The 12,628-nt window shown below is 38.7% G+C and overlaps 1 protein-coding gene across 1 annotated transcript in view; it reads right to left on the minus strand.

The window, feature by feature from the left end:
• NCOA2 (nuclear receptor coactivator 2) overlaps positions 1–12,628 on the minus strand; it is a 188,381-nt gene that overhangs the window by 74,963 nt on the left and 100,790 nt on the right. The gene's annotated exons all lie outside the window — the stretch shown is intronic.

The following is a 12,628-nucleotide window of genomic DNA, read 5'->3' on the forward strand; positions in this document are numbered from 1 at the left end:
CAAAGCTGTAGAAACAGAACATCTGCCAGCACTAGAAATTGCTGAGGAACTGATAAATATTTTGCACGTATAATCTACCTCATAAGGAGAATAATTTGTCAAGCTAATGTAGTAAAATAACACAAGCTTATAATTTGTGCAATAAACAGCCGGTGGAAATCCTGCCCTGCTCCCAACTGTTGGTTTCCCTATGCTGTGTAGAAGCACATGAAACTCAGATTACACATTTCTTAACAAGAACCAATATTCTGGAGGCAGAAATCACCAAAGGACACAGGGAGATGATGTAAATGATCAAAAATTCATGGAAGATGGGACAGTCCCAGCTCAGCATCTGCCTAGGTGCTGCCAGTTTTTGAGGATGATGGCAGAGAGGTGTTGCTAGACATTTCAGAGAGCTCCTGTAGTGTTTGGGATTAGCAGAAAAATAAGCATGAGGGGCCTAAAGGAGGTGAGTGTGCCCAAAAGGTGATTCATACCATACTAAAATAAGAGCTGGAGCCTGTAATTGTATGACCACTTCATTTTGGCATAAAGTGGAAATCAGGTATCAAAACAAGGGAGTTCACCACCTCCTTCAAGCCCTTCATTTCTGTCTCACCAGCTCCTTTCCCTCTGCTGACCTGGTCAGCCATGCACTGAACCTAATAAGGGAATTGCTGGGGGTTAAAGACACAGTCCCCTTCCCTTTTTCTTTTTGACATTTTTTAAAATCTAGCTGCCAGCCTGTGTGTTGGTAATCAGATGTTCACATTGGAAATCTTGGTTTTCCCAATGAGCCAACTGAGTGAAAATACTGCAGGTATCAACAGAAACAGCACAAAGACTAAGGTCTGAGCAGTTGATGCTGAGAAATGCTGCCCACTGAAACCTGAGCAAGCAAACAATGAATTGGAGCCACTCCAGATTCAGAACTGACCACGACCTAACATTTCTCTAAATTAAAAGTAAAAAAAAATAATTTAAAAACATTCTTTTTACTGCAAGTATTTTTTCACAGAATATTCTGAGTTGGAAGGCACCCACATGGAGATCACTGAGTCTAACTCTTAAATGAATGGCCCATACTGGGACCAAACCCACATCCTTGGTGTTACTAACCCCATGCTCTCACCAACTGAGCTGATCTCAGTATTTTTTAACCAGTTTGAGCCGAGAGTGGAGTCATTTCCTTTCTTCTAGATACTGTTCAAGTTTCTAGAAAGACTGTATCATGCCTGTAACATAGAGCTTCCATCTGTTCTTTGACATGAATGGCACCAGACTGTACTTGAAAGACACCTGGATTATCTTTTTCTCTACTGAGTCTATACATGCATATGCATATCTACATACACACTGCTATTATTTTGAGAAGATCCCACTGTAAGCAGAGCCAGAAGGTTCTGTGGCAGAGCAGACACAACTCTCCAAGGGAAGATGCACCACCACAAGCTCCACCATTCTGTCCTGGCTGCAGAACCCCCAGCGGCCTCACCAGGGCACTGGCAGAGCCGCGCCAGCCGCCCTGCGGAGCACGAGACACGGACTCTGCAGTGTCCAGCATGGTCTGACACCCTGACCCTGGCTGCTCCCCTACAGCTGTGTCTGTCCTCACTGACTTCTAGCCCCAGCAGACACACACATCTGAATTTATCCAAGCACAGAAGTAGTAGCAATATACATTCAGAGATGAGGAGCTAAGCACTTCCTTGAAATTATGCAATTTCAAAAGTATCACAAATAAGAGCTCCAAGGAAGGTGCAAGATACTATTAAGGAAAGTGACAATATTTAAAACAGAAGCTTTGTCAGTGGAGAGCTGGAACTGTCCTTGCAGCTCTGTTTCTATGACTAAATTTTTCACTGACCAAGGTGAGAAAAAATTGTCAGCATGATGAAAGCCGTACATTCCCAAGATCTGATCTCTGATCCAGACTCAGATGGTGAGTTGATCTTCTAAAGTTCAGAACAATTAGGCTGGGGATTCCCTTCATTTCTTATGCTTCCCAAGTGATACCTGAGAAACGTAAATCAGCCATTTTTCTTGAGAAAAGCAAGCGTAACAATTCACAAATACTGTCAAACCCTCAACTGTCATCTTCTCACTCCCCTTCCCTCCCATGCAGTAAGAAGGTAAGCATTTATGGTGGACATCATCCTCCAAAACCCTCCCCTCCTCAAGAAAGCATGCTGAAACTGTTATTGACAGCTTTCCTACCTACTCTGTCAGACCTACTTCAAAAGGAAGTTTTATTTTTGTGGGAACCAAAGTTTCACCAGTAGCTCTACCAATGCATAAATCAATTCCTCCTGCATTCACACTAATGCTGTTCTGTAGGAATCCCACTAGGTCCACTATCAGCCTTTGGAGGACATATTAAAACTCATCTCCCACCACAAACTTTAAACTTTATTCTCTGTATCAAGGGGAACAAAAGCAGTATCATAATTACAAAACTAGCACCTTCTTCTCTCCTTTTTAAACAAAGCAAATAGTACTAAACAAATAATATATGTATTTATTTTGTTTGCACTTACAGGCTATTACATCTTTTTTCTCAGCAGCATTATCAGTTTATTCTTAGAATGAGTTACCCGTGTCTTTCTCACTCATCATAATTTATTTCTGGAAATCTACCACCTACTACCATGTTTTCTTTCTGTTCTCCATTATGTCTTAATTAAAAATCCTGTTCTAGACCTCAAAGATTTTATAGGCCATTTTCTTGTCTTGTAGGTAACTGTGCTCCAGAGCAGAATGTAAAATCCAGAGATGGGTGTCTTGGAAAGTGGAGAGCTAGACAGATGATATTGAAGCAATCTAAAAAATCTCAAAGGCTAAAATGAAAGTCACTCATCCATACCTAGCACACAGTACTAAAAACAAAAGGATGTGACCCCAAACCCTTGTCTCCCTGGGTATTTAGGGTCTGACTGGGATATCTAAGAGCTAAGGGATTCTTCTGGAATTCAGAAACTAAAATCTATTCCCTGGTTTGCAGAAATGAGGAACAATCAACTTTTAGAAGGTGTGGATGGACTCTTCTGTAACATTATCTTACCAACTAAAACAGCCAGAACCGGGGTGATGGAGATGGAGCTTCCTCTTCAGAGAGAGCTGCCATGCCTGTATTTCCAGCATGCAGGACAAGCTGCCATGCCTGTATTTCCAGCATGCAGGACAGCCTCCGGGGTGCTAGGCCACCTGCCTGCCAAAGCTGGATGTTTACAAAGCAAAGAGGGCAATGCTGATCAACTCTTGCAGGGCAGAGTCTTTAGGGGTGTGGTCCATACCACCAAACTCAGGAGTAAGCAGTTCAAGCACTGTCTGGAGACACAGGGACTGAGGTTTATTTAACTCCCTTAGGCTGAGGCGGGTAGCAAAGCTCCATCTCCCACTTCTCAGCAATGACTCTAATGAGTCAAAGAGGCAAGCACTCTTCCAGTTTCCTCATGTCTTTTGAAAAGAAAGCAGCTGTTTCACATATTTTTCCATGAGCTAATTCACAATCAAGACCAATGCATACTACTAGATGAAGAACTTGAGAAGTTTTGGGTACTTCTACAAATTGAATGAGGCACAAGCAAGAAGCTAAAACCACATTTTTCTTAAGGAAGTCCCTCTGGGCTTCCTTAGTATAGTAACAAGGAGTAACTTCCATATAGTAACAAGGAGCAGGGTCCTGGGAAATTTCCAAGCAAGAAACAGAAAATGTATTACATTTTTATTGAGTTGATAGATGAATTTTAGACACAGAAATAAACATCTGTGGGTCGAAGCAGCTAAATTGCATATTATACTTCTTGGTTTCTGCCTTAACTTCCTCAATACATACTAGTTTATCTGTAACAAAATGTCTTGGTTATTAACTATTACCAACAGTTTTATACTACACAAACATTCATAACATGATATCATTCAATATTTTAACAGGAGAACTTAAGAATTTTTAATGAACTTTTAGATATTCCTAAGTTCCTGAGCTACTCACAGAACTTCTCAGCTCAGAAAACAGAAGTCCCACATTTGAAGTCTAAATTTTTCCAGGAAACATGACAATTCAAAACTAAAGACACTATGAGTAGAATGGCAAGTCAGAGACTCAAAGTTTTACTCCAGTAAACTTCCCCTTAAGGGAACTACCTTAGATTAGAAAGCAGCATTTATCCTGCTCCACTGATCTTTTTATACATCTCTACTGGAATTTTCAGAAAGAAGAACGATAAAGAAATTAAACCATTCGATCCATTCAATGCTTTAGATGTAGTGGAAATGTAATATCAGCTCTATCATATAAAAATACAAAAATCAAGAAAATGTTGGTAAGGGTTATTTAGCAAGGTACAGAAAAATGATTAAGCAAATTGGGAATTAGTAAAAACAAAACCAGCAGTAATCACTGCTTTGAGGAGAGAGAGATAAAGAAATGCTTGATGATGAAAAAAACCCATCATGATATGTCAGATACTGAATTAAATAAGTTTTATTTTAAAATAAATTGTCTTACAAAGTTGAATTTGAATGCATGTCTCACAGAATGAATTGTCATGCAAGACCAGGCACTCCCTTTTTTATTGTGTAAGTTGTTTGAGAGCTGTATTGCACTCCAAAATACAAATATAATAACCCACTGTGGAATTGGTATTTTGCCTTCAGTGGTGGTACCAGATTTTTCTACTCTACATTATGTTTTTTTCCATGAGTCCTATCCCAACAAAACACCAAAACTACAACAATAAGTAAGAACTGAACTTCTAATGCTGACTAAGATGCTACTCAAGCTTTAATTCCACTGGGCATAAATGAGCAATAGAGCTATGGAAATATAAATACACTCACTGTAGCATTTTCCTACAAGGAAGGAGATAATTATTCAATCAGATATCTTTTTACTAAAAATATCCAAAGAACTAATTTTACTCTCCCACTGATGACCCACACCAACAGGACATATCAGGTAGCTTAATACTTTTTTCCTATTTATATTTAAGACCAGAAGTGCATTTTCCCTCTTTCCATTTCATTACCAGAGGTCAAAGCATGCAAAATACTTGCAAAAAAACCCCACTGGCTAATAATTCCAATTGTTAAATGCAAATCACAAACACTGAAAAATTAAATTAAAAAACTTTAGGATAGTACACATTAGTAACCACATCAATTGACAACTAACTAGTTTCTACCAGATGTGGGAGACTAAAACAACAGAGCCTGAAATATGCTTAAATTCTTTTTTCTTTTATTTTTTCTTTTTTGTTTGTTTCTTTTGTTTTGTTTTTGTTGTTATCAGTAATAAAACAATAGTCTCTGCTCTCGTCGTGACGGCACATCCTCCTTTACATCCTCCACCAGCAACTGCTAAACTTGGAGTACACAGAGAGGCTTAACCTAATTATAAAGCAATAGTAAACATCCATCTTTCAAATGGGAAAGAAAAGCAGAGGCACCGTGAAGTGGGAGACAGGAAAATATCTAGCACAAATCACTTGTGTGAATTTTTACATCTCCTCAACTCCTCAAATGTCATGAAGGAAGACGGCATGCAGAGCAAGCCTTCCAACACTGATCCTCAGCACCAGTGAATTCAGTTAATCATCCAGAGTCAATGTAGAAGAAGATAATGTGCATTTTATCTCTTATCAGAGCAGGCCATCTTCCAAACAAGGCCTGTTAAACTGTCAGATTTATTATAAGCCTAACAAATGCAGTTAAAGAATAAGTGAGGATTACACCTTCAAAGCTGCTATTTCAACCTGAAAAGTAGCAAACAAAAGGTAAAGTACCATATAGTGGACAATCAGGTAGCAGTACTGTACTACCACCCTTCCAGCCTACCAACAGATGAAACTAGTGAACATACAACTGATACATATAGAAGAGATTTACTACAGTCAGTGGTTTACTGAGTTACAAACAGAAAAATACTGTTAAGTGACCAAAACTATTCTGCAAGTCAGTGAAAAGTCTGGCAAAAAGTTTTCTCTAACAGCTAATTTGAAAAAAAACCAGCTTATAATTCTGTGATTGTTTACTCAAATATACAGCCATTAAAGTTCATCCTTTTTTCCTGTGAAGTTGCCATGACTAGAAAGCCTTCTATCTCAGTTTCAAAATTAGAAAAGTACTCTGTGTAACATTAATTCTGGTAGAAGCCAGAGGAAAGTTGGAAGTCACATGCAAATTCTGATTCTTTGCATTTTTTCCTGCTTATGAACTCTTTTTTCACTGGCTTCATTTCAGAACTGGAAAACATTGAATATTGATACATACTGCAATCTGTAACCTTTTCAGCAAAGGCAACGCTTGCTAGCCACTTTCCCAGGCCTCCAAAGGAAATTGCTGTCAGAGGCAGGATAAGATACTAGATCAGAGAGGGGGGGCCACTGGAGCCTGAAGCCAACCTCTCCTTGGTCAGCCACAGCAGCTCAGGAGGAACTTTTACCTCCCAGCCCATTGCACCTGTCAGAGTCCCAGGCAGGGAATGGAGCCTGCCCGCCCCACGTGCTGCAGCGCACTGGGAGAGCTCGGCCTTTTCACACGCAACCTCACTCGGCACAGGAGTTTCCACAAATCCACACAGACGTGAAGAAGGGTTTGAAAGTGAATAAAAAAACAAGAGGTGAAAATCCAGGGAAATACAAGAAAAAAAAGACTGCATTGTCTGGTAAAATAAGATTTAAGCAAGAGATGCACTAATAAGAAGTGTGACAGATAAGGAAGGTAAGAAATATATTAAACCATCTTCCTGAATCCCTGGTATAAGTAAGCCACATTCTCTAAAACCAACTTAGGTATTCCTGTCCTTCACCACTGGGGTGGTGTTTGGGGTTCACACCTGGAACCCCCAACAAAACAACACCAATCTGTCAAAATAAACAAGATGTCCAATACCTTGGTTGGTGATAGTATCTTTAGATTAAAAACATAAACTAATTTATTTAAAGGTATTCTTCTTTCTCAAAACAGCACTACCACCTTTACTATAGGTGAAACTGTTTAAAACTTTTGCCACCCTACAATGGTCACACAGTATAAAGCTAAAAGGGAAAACAGAGTTCCTACAAGGAAGGTGATAGCAGCAAGATGAAAGACTCTAGTCACCTTTAAAGGATTTGTACTAAAATCTGACATGCACCTGTAGCCTCTTCTATATTTTCTATTCTTTCTATTTTAAAGGCAGTCTTTTACAGGTAACGTTAAAACAAGATTTATGGCAGTATTTAGCAAACTCTGTTCTTCAACTCCGCAAACTAGAACTAAGAAAAGAAACATAATTTACTTGGAAATGCCATTGAGTCCATGTATAAAAACTGAAAACTGGCTCCAACACCTACTACTCACATTTTTAAGCTGAAGGCTCCTTCCTCAATCTTTTCCCTCACTCCTGTGTAATGGCTTTAGAGTGGTGTATTAGACAGCAAGAAGATGACATATTCCATTTGCAGCCTGAAAGCCAATAATGCTCATGAATTTTTTACCTGGCAGACACTTCAAGATGCCACTGGGAAGATCGTCTAATAAACACATTAGGCTGCAAATGGGCAGCAGCAGCTCTTTAACACATGCTGTAGCAATCAAATAAATGGCTAACATTAATGTTCAGTGTTACAGACTGGGATTTAATACCACTTTTCTGTAAAATCCACCTACATCTTGATGGAGAAAGAGGTTTTTCTCAGCTACTCAAACCCACAGGTTTAAGAAACCCCCAGTTCTGCTTGAGACTTTGCCAAAACCCCTCCAGACTGACCCCAGCTCTGTAGGCTGGCTCCTACCTTCTGTATTCCCATAGGCTAAGGCTCTTAACAGAGCCACTCACTCAGCTGCTTATGGATTAGGCTACGTCAGCACCTCTAATATGCCCAGGAATAGCAAAACCAGGCTCTAATAAAACAACAGGGAAAAAATATCAGAAGAAGGAAGCACCTTTTTCTTTTTTTCCTTAATATACAACAGGTTTGCTTGATTTCTACTTTTAAAGAGGAAAAGATCTGTTTGCATCAAGACATCATCAAAGAGGAGACAGGTGTTACTACTGAAAAAACCCTTCAAGACTTTGTATTGTAATTTCAGGTCTGGGATTCTATTTTTCCAGTTATGAAGAATTGATTGTGATTCTTAATACTCAAGGACAAAAAAAAAAAGGCAGGTTAATATCACTAAAATATCACTAAAAGTTCCTTTTAAACACCAAATTAAATAACAAAATACAAGGCCAGAATATATTCATAGATATATCAGTCACTCTTACATCCTTTTGTTTGTATTAGGTAGGAAGCTAAGTTAAAAAACCAAACCAAAACAAAAGTTATTCTAAATCAATTTAGCCTTGTATGATGCCTTTAATAAGTATTAAACTTTGGCTGCAAAAAATTCTAAGCCTGCAAGCATTTTCCCTGGAAAAGGAGTCCAAATTCCCACATAAGTTGTTTATTTAATTTAAATTTTTCTCTTGTAGTTCACAGTTATTAAGAATTTATGAGACTCATTTTGAAGCCTATTATTCATATCTACTGTGATTTAAAATAAAACTTTGTGAATAGCATAGCTGATAAATGAAGCAAATCTAACAACACAGAAAAGGATAATATTATGGGAACCTTTGTATTTAAACAGCTTTCATTTCCAGTTGATGATACTTCTGGAACAGTGAGTTAAGCATATTTTGACTCCTACTGAATCTTCTCTGCCAATCTCAGTTTCCAAACTGTTATTTGTCCACTTAAATTATCACACCAACTTCCTCTCCAGAAACCACCAAAGAGCAAGGAGAAAATCAGACTCAAGGGAGAGGAAAAATGGAGCAACTCTCACAAGCGTAAGACACCGTGGAAAAACTCAAATCCATGAACATTTTCTAATCTCATAACTGACACAAATGTACACATTACTTACAACACCAGAAAGCTTATACAGTTTGGTGAGATTTTCAAGATGCCTATCTTAGCAATGAGAAAAATATGAATATGACCAATCTCATAAACAAAGGCATTTACACATCTCTGTAATGTGGGCTTGCCTACATTAGAATTTCACTCCAGTTAACTGCCTGTCAAACACCAGTCTGTTTACATCAGATAAAATATATTCCATTGATAAAAAGCTCAGGAAACATGGTTCTGTATAGGTAAAAAGTAAAAAATAGAGGGCAAGCCAGACAGAAACACAGTGTGTTTCCACACAAGGTGCATACAGTAAGTAACACGCAGAGTTATAGGACCTACACACACAGATATGAAACCTATCATATTTGAATTTAGGTTCCTTCATTTATCAATCTGAATTTCAATGACTTCACACAGCTAGAGAGGTGTTGGTCCTCCTGGTCACTCAGACCAGCTTAGCATGTCTGCACACTCAGGTGCAATGTGATGTGCAACCCAGGCTTCAGCTAAAGATGCTTAAGTTCCATGCCACCTTTCATATCTCTAACCTGGGCTTTAAAACAATGTTCCTTCAGCTCCAGAGTAGATAGATACTGTTACTGAAATCACATCATCTTACTGAAACTTCTGTTGCACTTCAATAACTCCAACTCTATGTATCTTCTCTGGTGCCTCATGAAAAACTGAACTCATGTTTTCAATTTTCACATACCTACAGCACCGAGAGGGTTTATCTTTCTTTTCTACTTACCACCCATTACTAGGAAGCATGTTGAAATTTCAGGCCATTATTTAGAATGCTAAGTTCTGAATTAAAACTCTGAGCTGCAGAAAGCATACCTAAATTTATAGGTATGCTTTAATAGGTACGTACCTATTATCTATAATATTTCAATACATTTTGATATTATTATGGTGAAAGAATAACCCACTGCACACATATGTACAAGATACATATTCCACACTTCCTTCTATAATACTGAGATGCTTTCATAAGCATACATTTCATTTAACAGTGTATAATAATAAATTTTCAAATTAAGAATTCAAGCTGCTTTGTTCCTGAAGGCTGCAAGTTAACAACAGTCTGAAGTCAAACCTACTTATATTCAAGTTAAACAAATGGTAGTACCCAGCTCCACAAATGGCCACAGTCATGGTAACTTTAACAGCTGTCTGTGAGATGAATTGGACTTCACTTTGATGTCCTCTGTGCCCTCAGAAGTTCAGAATGCTGCACCACTTCTTTAAATTGCATACCAAATTATCCTGGTAATTACAGTGCCCAGTACAGTCTACCCATCCTCTCTGCCTCTGAAATGCATTTGGAGGGCCTGTCCTGGAAAATTCAGCGCTCTCCTCAGCCTATGATGGCCTGCTGGACCCTGGTCCCAGAGGGTGCCTGCCTAGTGGCAAGGATGTGGTTCCGGATGTTATGGGAGAGGCGAGATGGAGAGCTTGGCCTCTACTCCCATCCCCTATTTGTATGAACAGGTAGATTCCCCCAGCAGGTGCTTCCTGCTGATACTGCCATGCATGCCAGTGCCATCCATTTACACTGGAGCAGCAGTGTAAGAGTTGGGAAGTAGAAAAAGCTTTTTTCTTATTAAAGTTTGAGGAGCAACCAATTTAATACATGCTTTTTGAGAGGATTCAGCTATATGCATGAACGATTATATTTGTATCACCTGCCAACATGCAGAATGTTGGGAGCTAGTAGTAGTTTTGTACTTAAATTAAATATATACTAGATGGACATTAGACTTTTGGCAAAGCTAATGTGAGTGCTAACTACACACATTGTTACTAAGATCAAAAATTAAAGCCACCAAATTATGTCAGAGCCACACATGAGTGTCTTGCCAACACTTACAAAGTATGATTAACTTGATGTTTTTAATACATTCATTAGTTCAAAAACTGGTCTGTGAACACGAATAACAGTTACTAACAACTCCAAATTTCATGTCTGTCTTCATTTTATTTGTTTTAGTAAAAAAATGCAACCAGCAATAACAGAAGAAGATGAAAGTATAACTGTCATTTTAAAGCACTTAAAAGCATTAAACTCATAAAAAAGTTGTCGCTTTACTTAGTCAAGTGCCAAGAAATAAAATCTGATGAACACCAGCTTTGTAGTCATGTGTGTCTATATGTATATACACACACATAAATATGAATCCAGGCTGTGACCACATAAAATATTCATAGAAATGGCTATATGAGTCAACCAAAAGAAACACTGAGTTTGTGACTAGTCTGTCATGGAAGCTAATAGCAGGTATCTTGGAAGAAGGTACAAGGCAGCTGTACATGATCCTTCTCCCCATACTTGCTCTCTGTCTCTGACAATCAGTGGTACAAGCTTAGCTGCAGTGCAGCTGTGCCTCCTCCTTCCTCTGAACCTATCTTCAGTGATGCCTAATTCCATCTTAAATCCATATATACCTTTGGCCTCTACAATGCTTACAGGCAACACCCTACAAGCTTTACAACAGCTCTCTATAAGCTCCCCAAAGCAGAAATAGAACTGTAAAAAAACAGAACAGTTCTATGGGGAGGCTATGACTCAACTGAAATAAATCAGAATTTTATCACTGACTTCACTGAAGCTTTGATTCTCCTCCTAGTCTACTATAAGAAGATACCAAACTGTAATTTCTCTCTTTTGTAGGTCATAAATCACTCCATAGGCCTGAAAAGGCTATGCTTGCATCCTGTGGCCCAAAGAAAACAAGGTTATTCTACTATTAAAGCTGAATGCTAATTATGAGCCATTTTATTCTCTTTGTGGAATAATTTTTGTTAATAATGAAACAGTTTCTGGTAAAGAATCACAAGTGCTAAGAAAGAATCAATGTCTACTCCAAGTACTTCTAATTTTGGATTGTAATGGAATATAATCACTAAAGAGAGGAACACCCACTACATTCATAGAAGGAGCTGACCAGAAGTCTGCAATACACAGCCTCCAAACAAAAAATAACACACATTTATAACTACTTGGACTGAATACCTGGCAAAACTTCAGGAAAAGGACCAAAAATAATTTTATTCCAAGTAGTTCTAACAGAAGTTTCTTCATGAGGATCTTGTGTTGCTCAATCACAACAGCCTATGCTATCAGGAATGGAAAATCACAGCAGTACAGCATCCTGATGAAGTTTGTTTAGGGACAGTGCATAGGAGAAAATTAAATAGAAGCAGCAAAGAGGATATTCAGGTACAACACAGACTGAAAATGAAATGCATTTATTATAAACCTTTGGCTTGAGTCTTCATTCACAATTTTTGCCCAATTCCTGCATGGATCCCCATGCTCTGTATGCTCACCACCCAGGGCCCCACAGTGCACCTTCAGCAATCAGGGCAGCCACACAGCCTCGCTCCTGGGAACTGAGACCAGCCACTTCTGAAACACCAGGCTTTCACATCTTACACCTCACCTCCAGAGACCAAAGCTTTACCTGCCAATCAGAATTTTTAGTCCAATTCAGGCATCCTTCTAGGCCTGCCACAGATGAACAGTGGCAGGAGGAATCCAGGCAGTAGAATTACTCCATTGGGATTTCCTCACAAGCACAGTGATTATCAACTTACAAACACCCTTCTCATTTACTCAGCTCCAACAGCTTGGCTTGTAGATCCAGTCCTCAGTCCTTAACTCAGCTTTCTTGCTACAATTATGGGGCTATTATGTATTAATGTGCTAACAAACTTATTCTACTTAATAAAGTAGATTCTGAGAATCAAGGTTGTTT

Source organism: Molothrus aeneus, chromosome 1 (assembly GCF_037042795.1).
Source record: "Molothrus aeneus isolate 106 chromosome 1, BPBGC_Maene_1.0, whole genome shotgun sequence".
Classification (NCBI taxonomy): Eukaryota; Metazoa; Chordata; class Aves; order Passeriformes; family Icteridae; genus Molothrus; species Molothrus aeneus.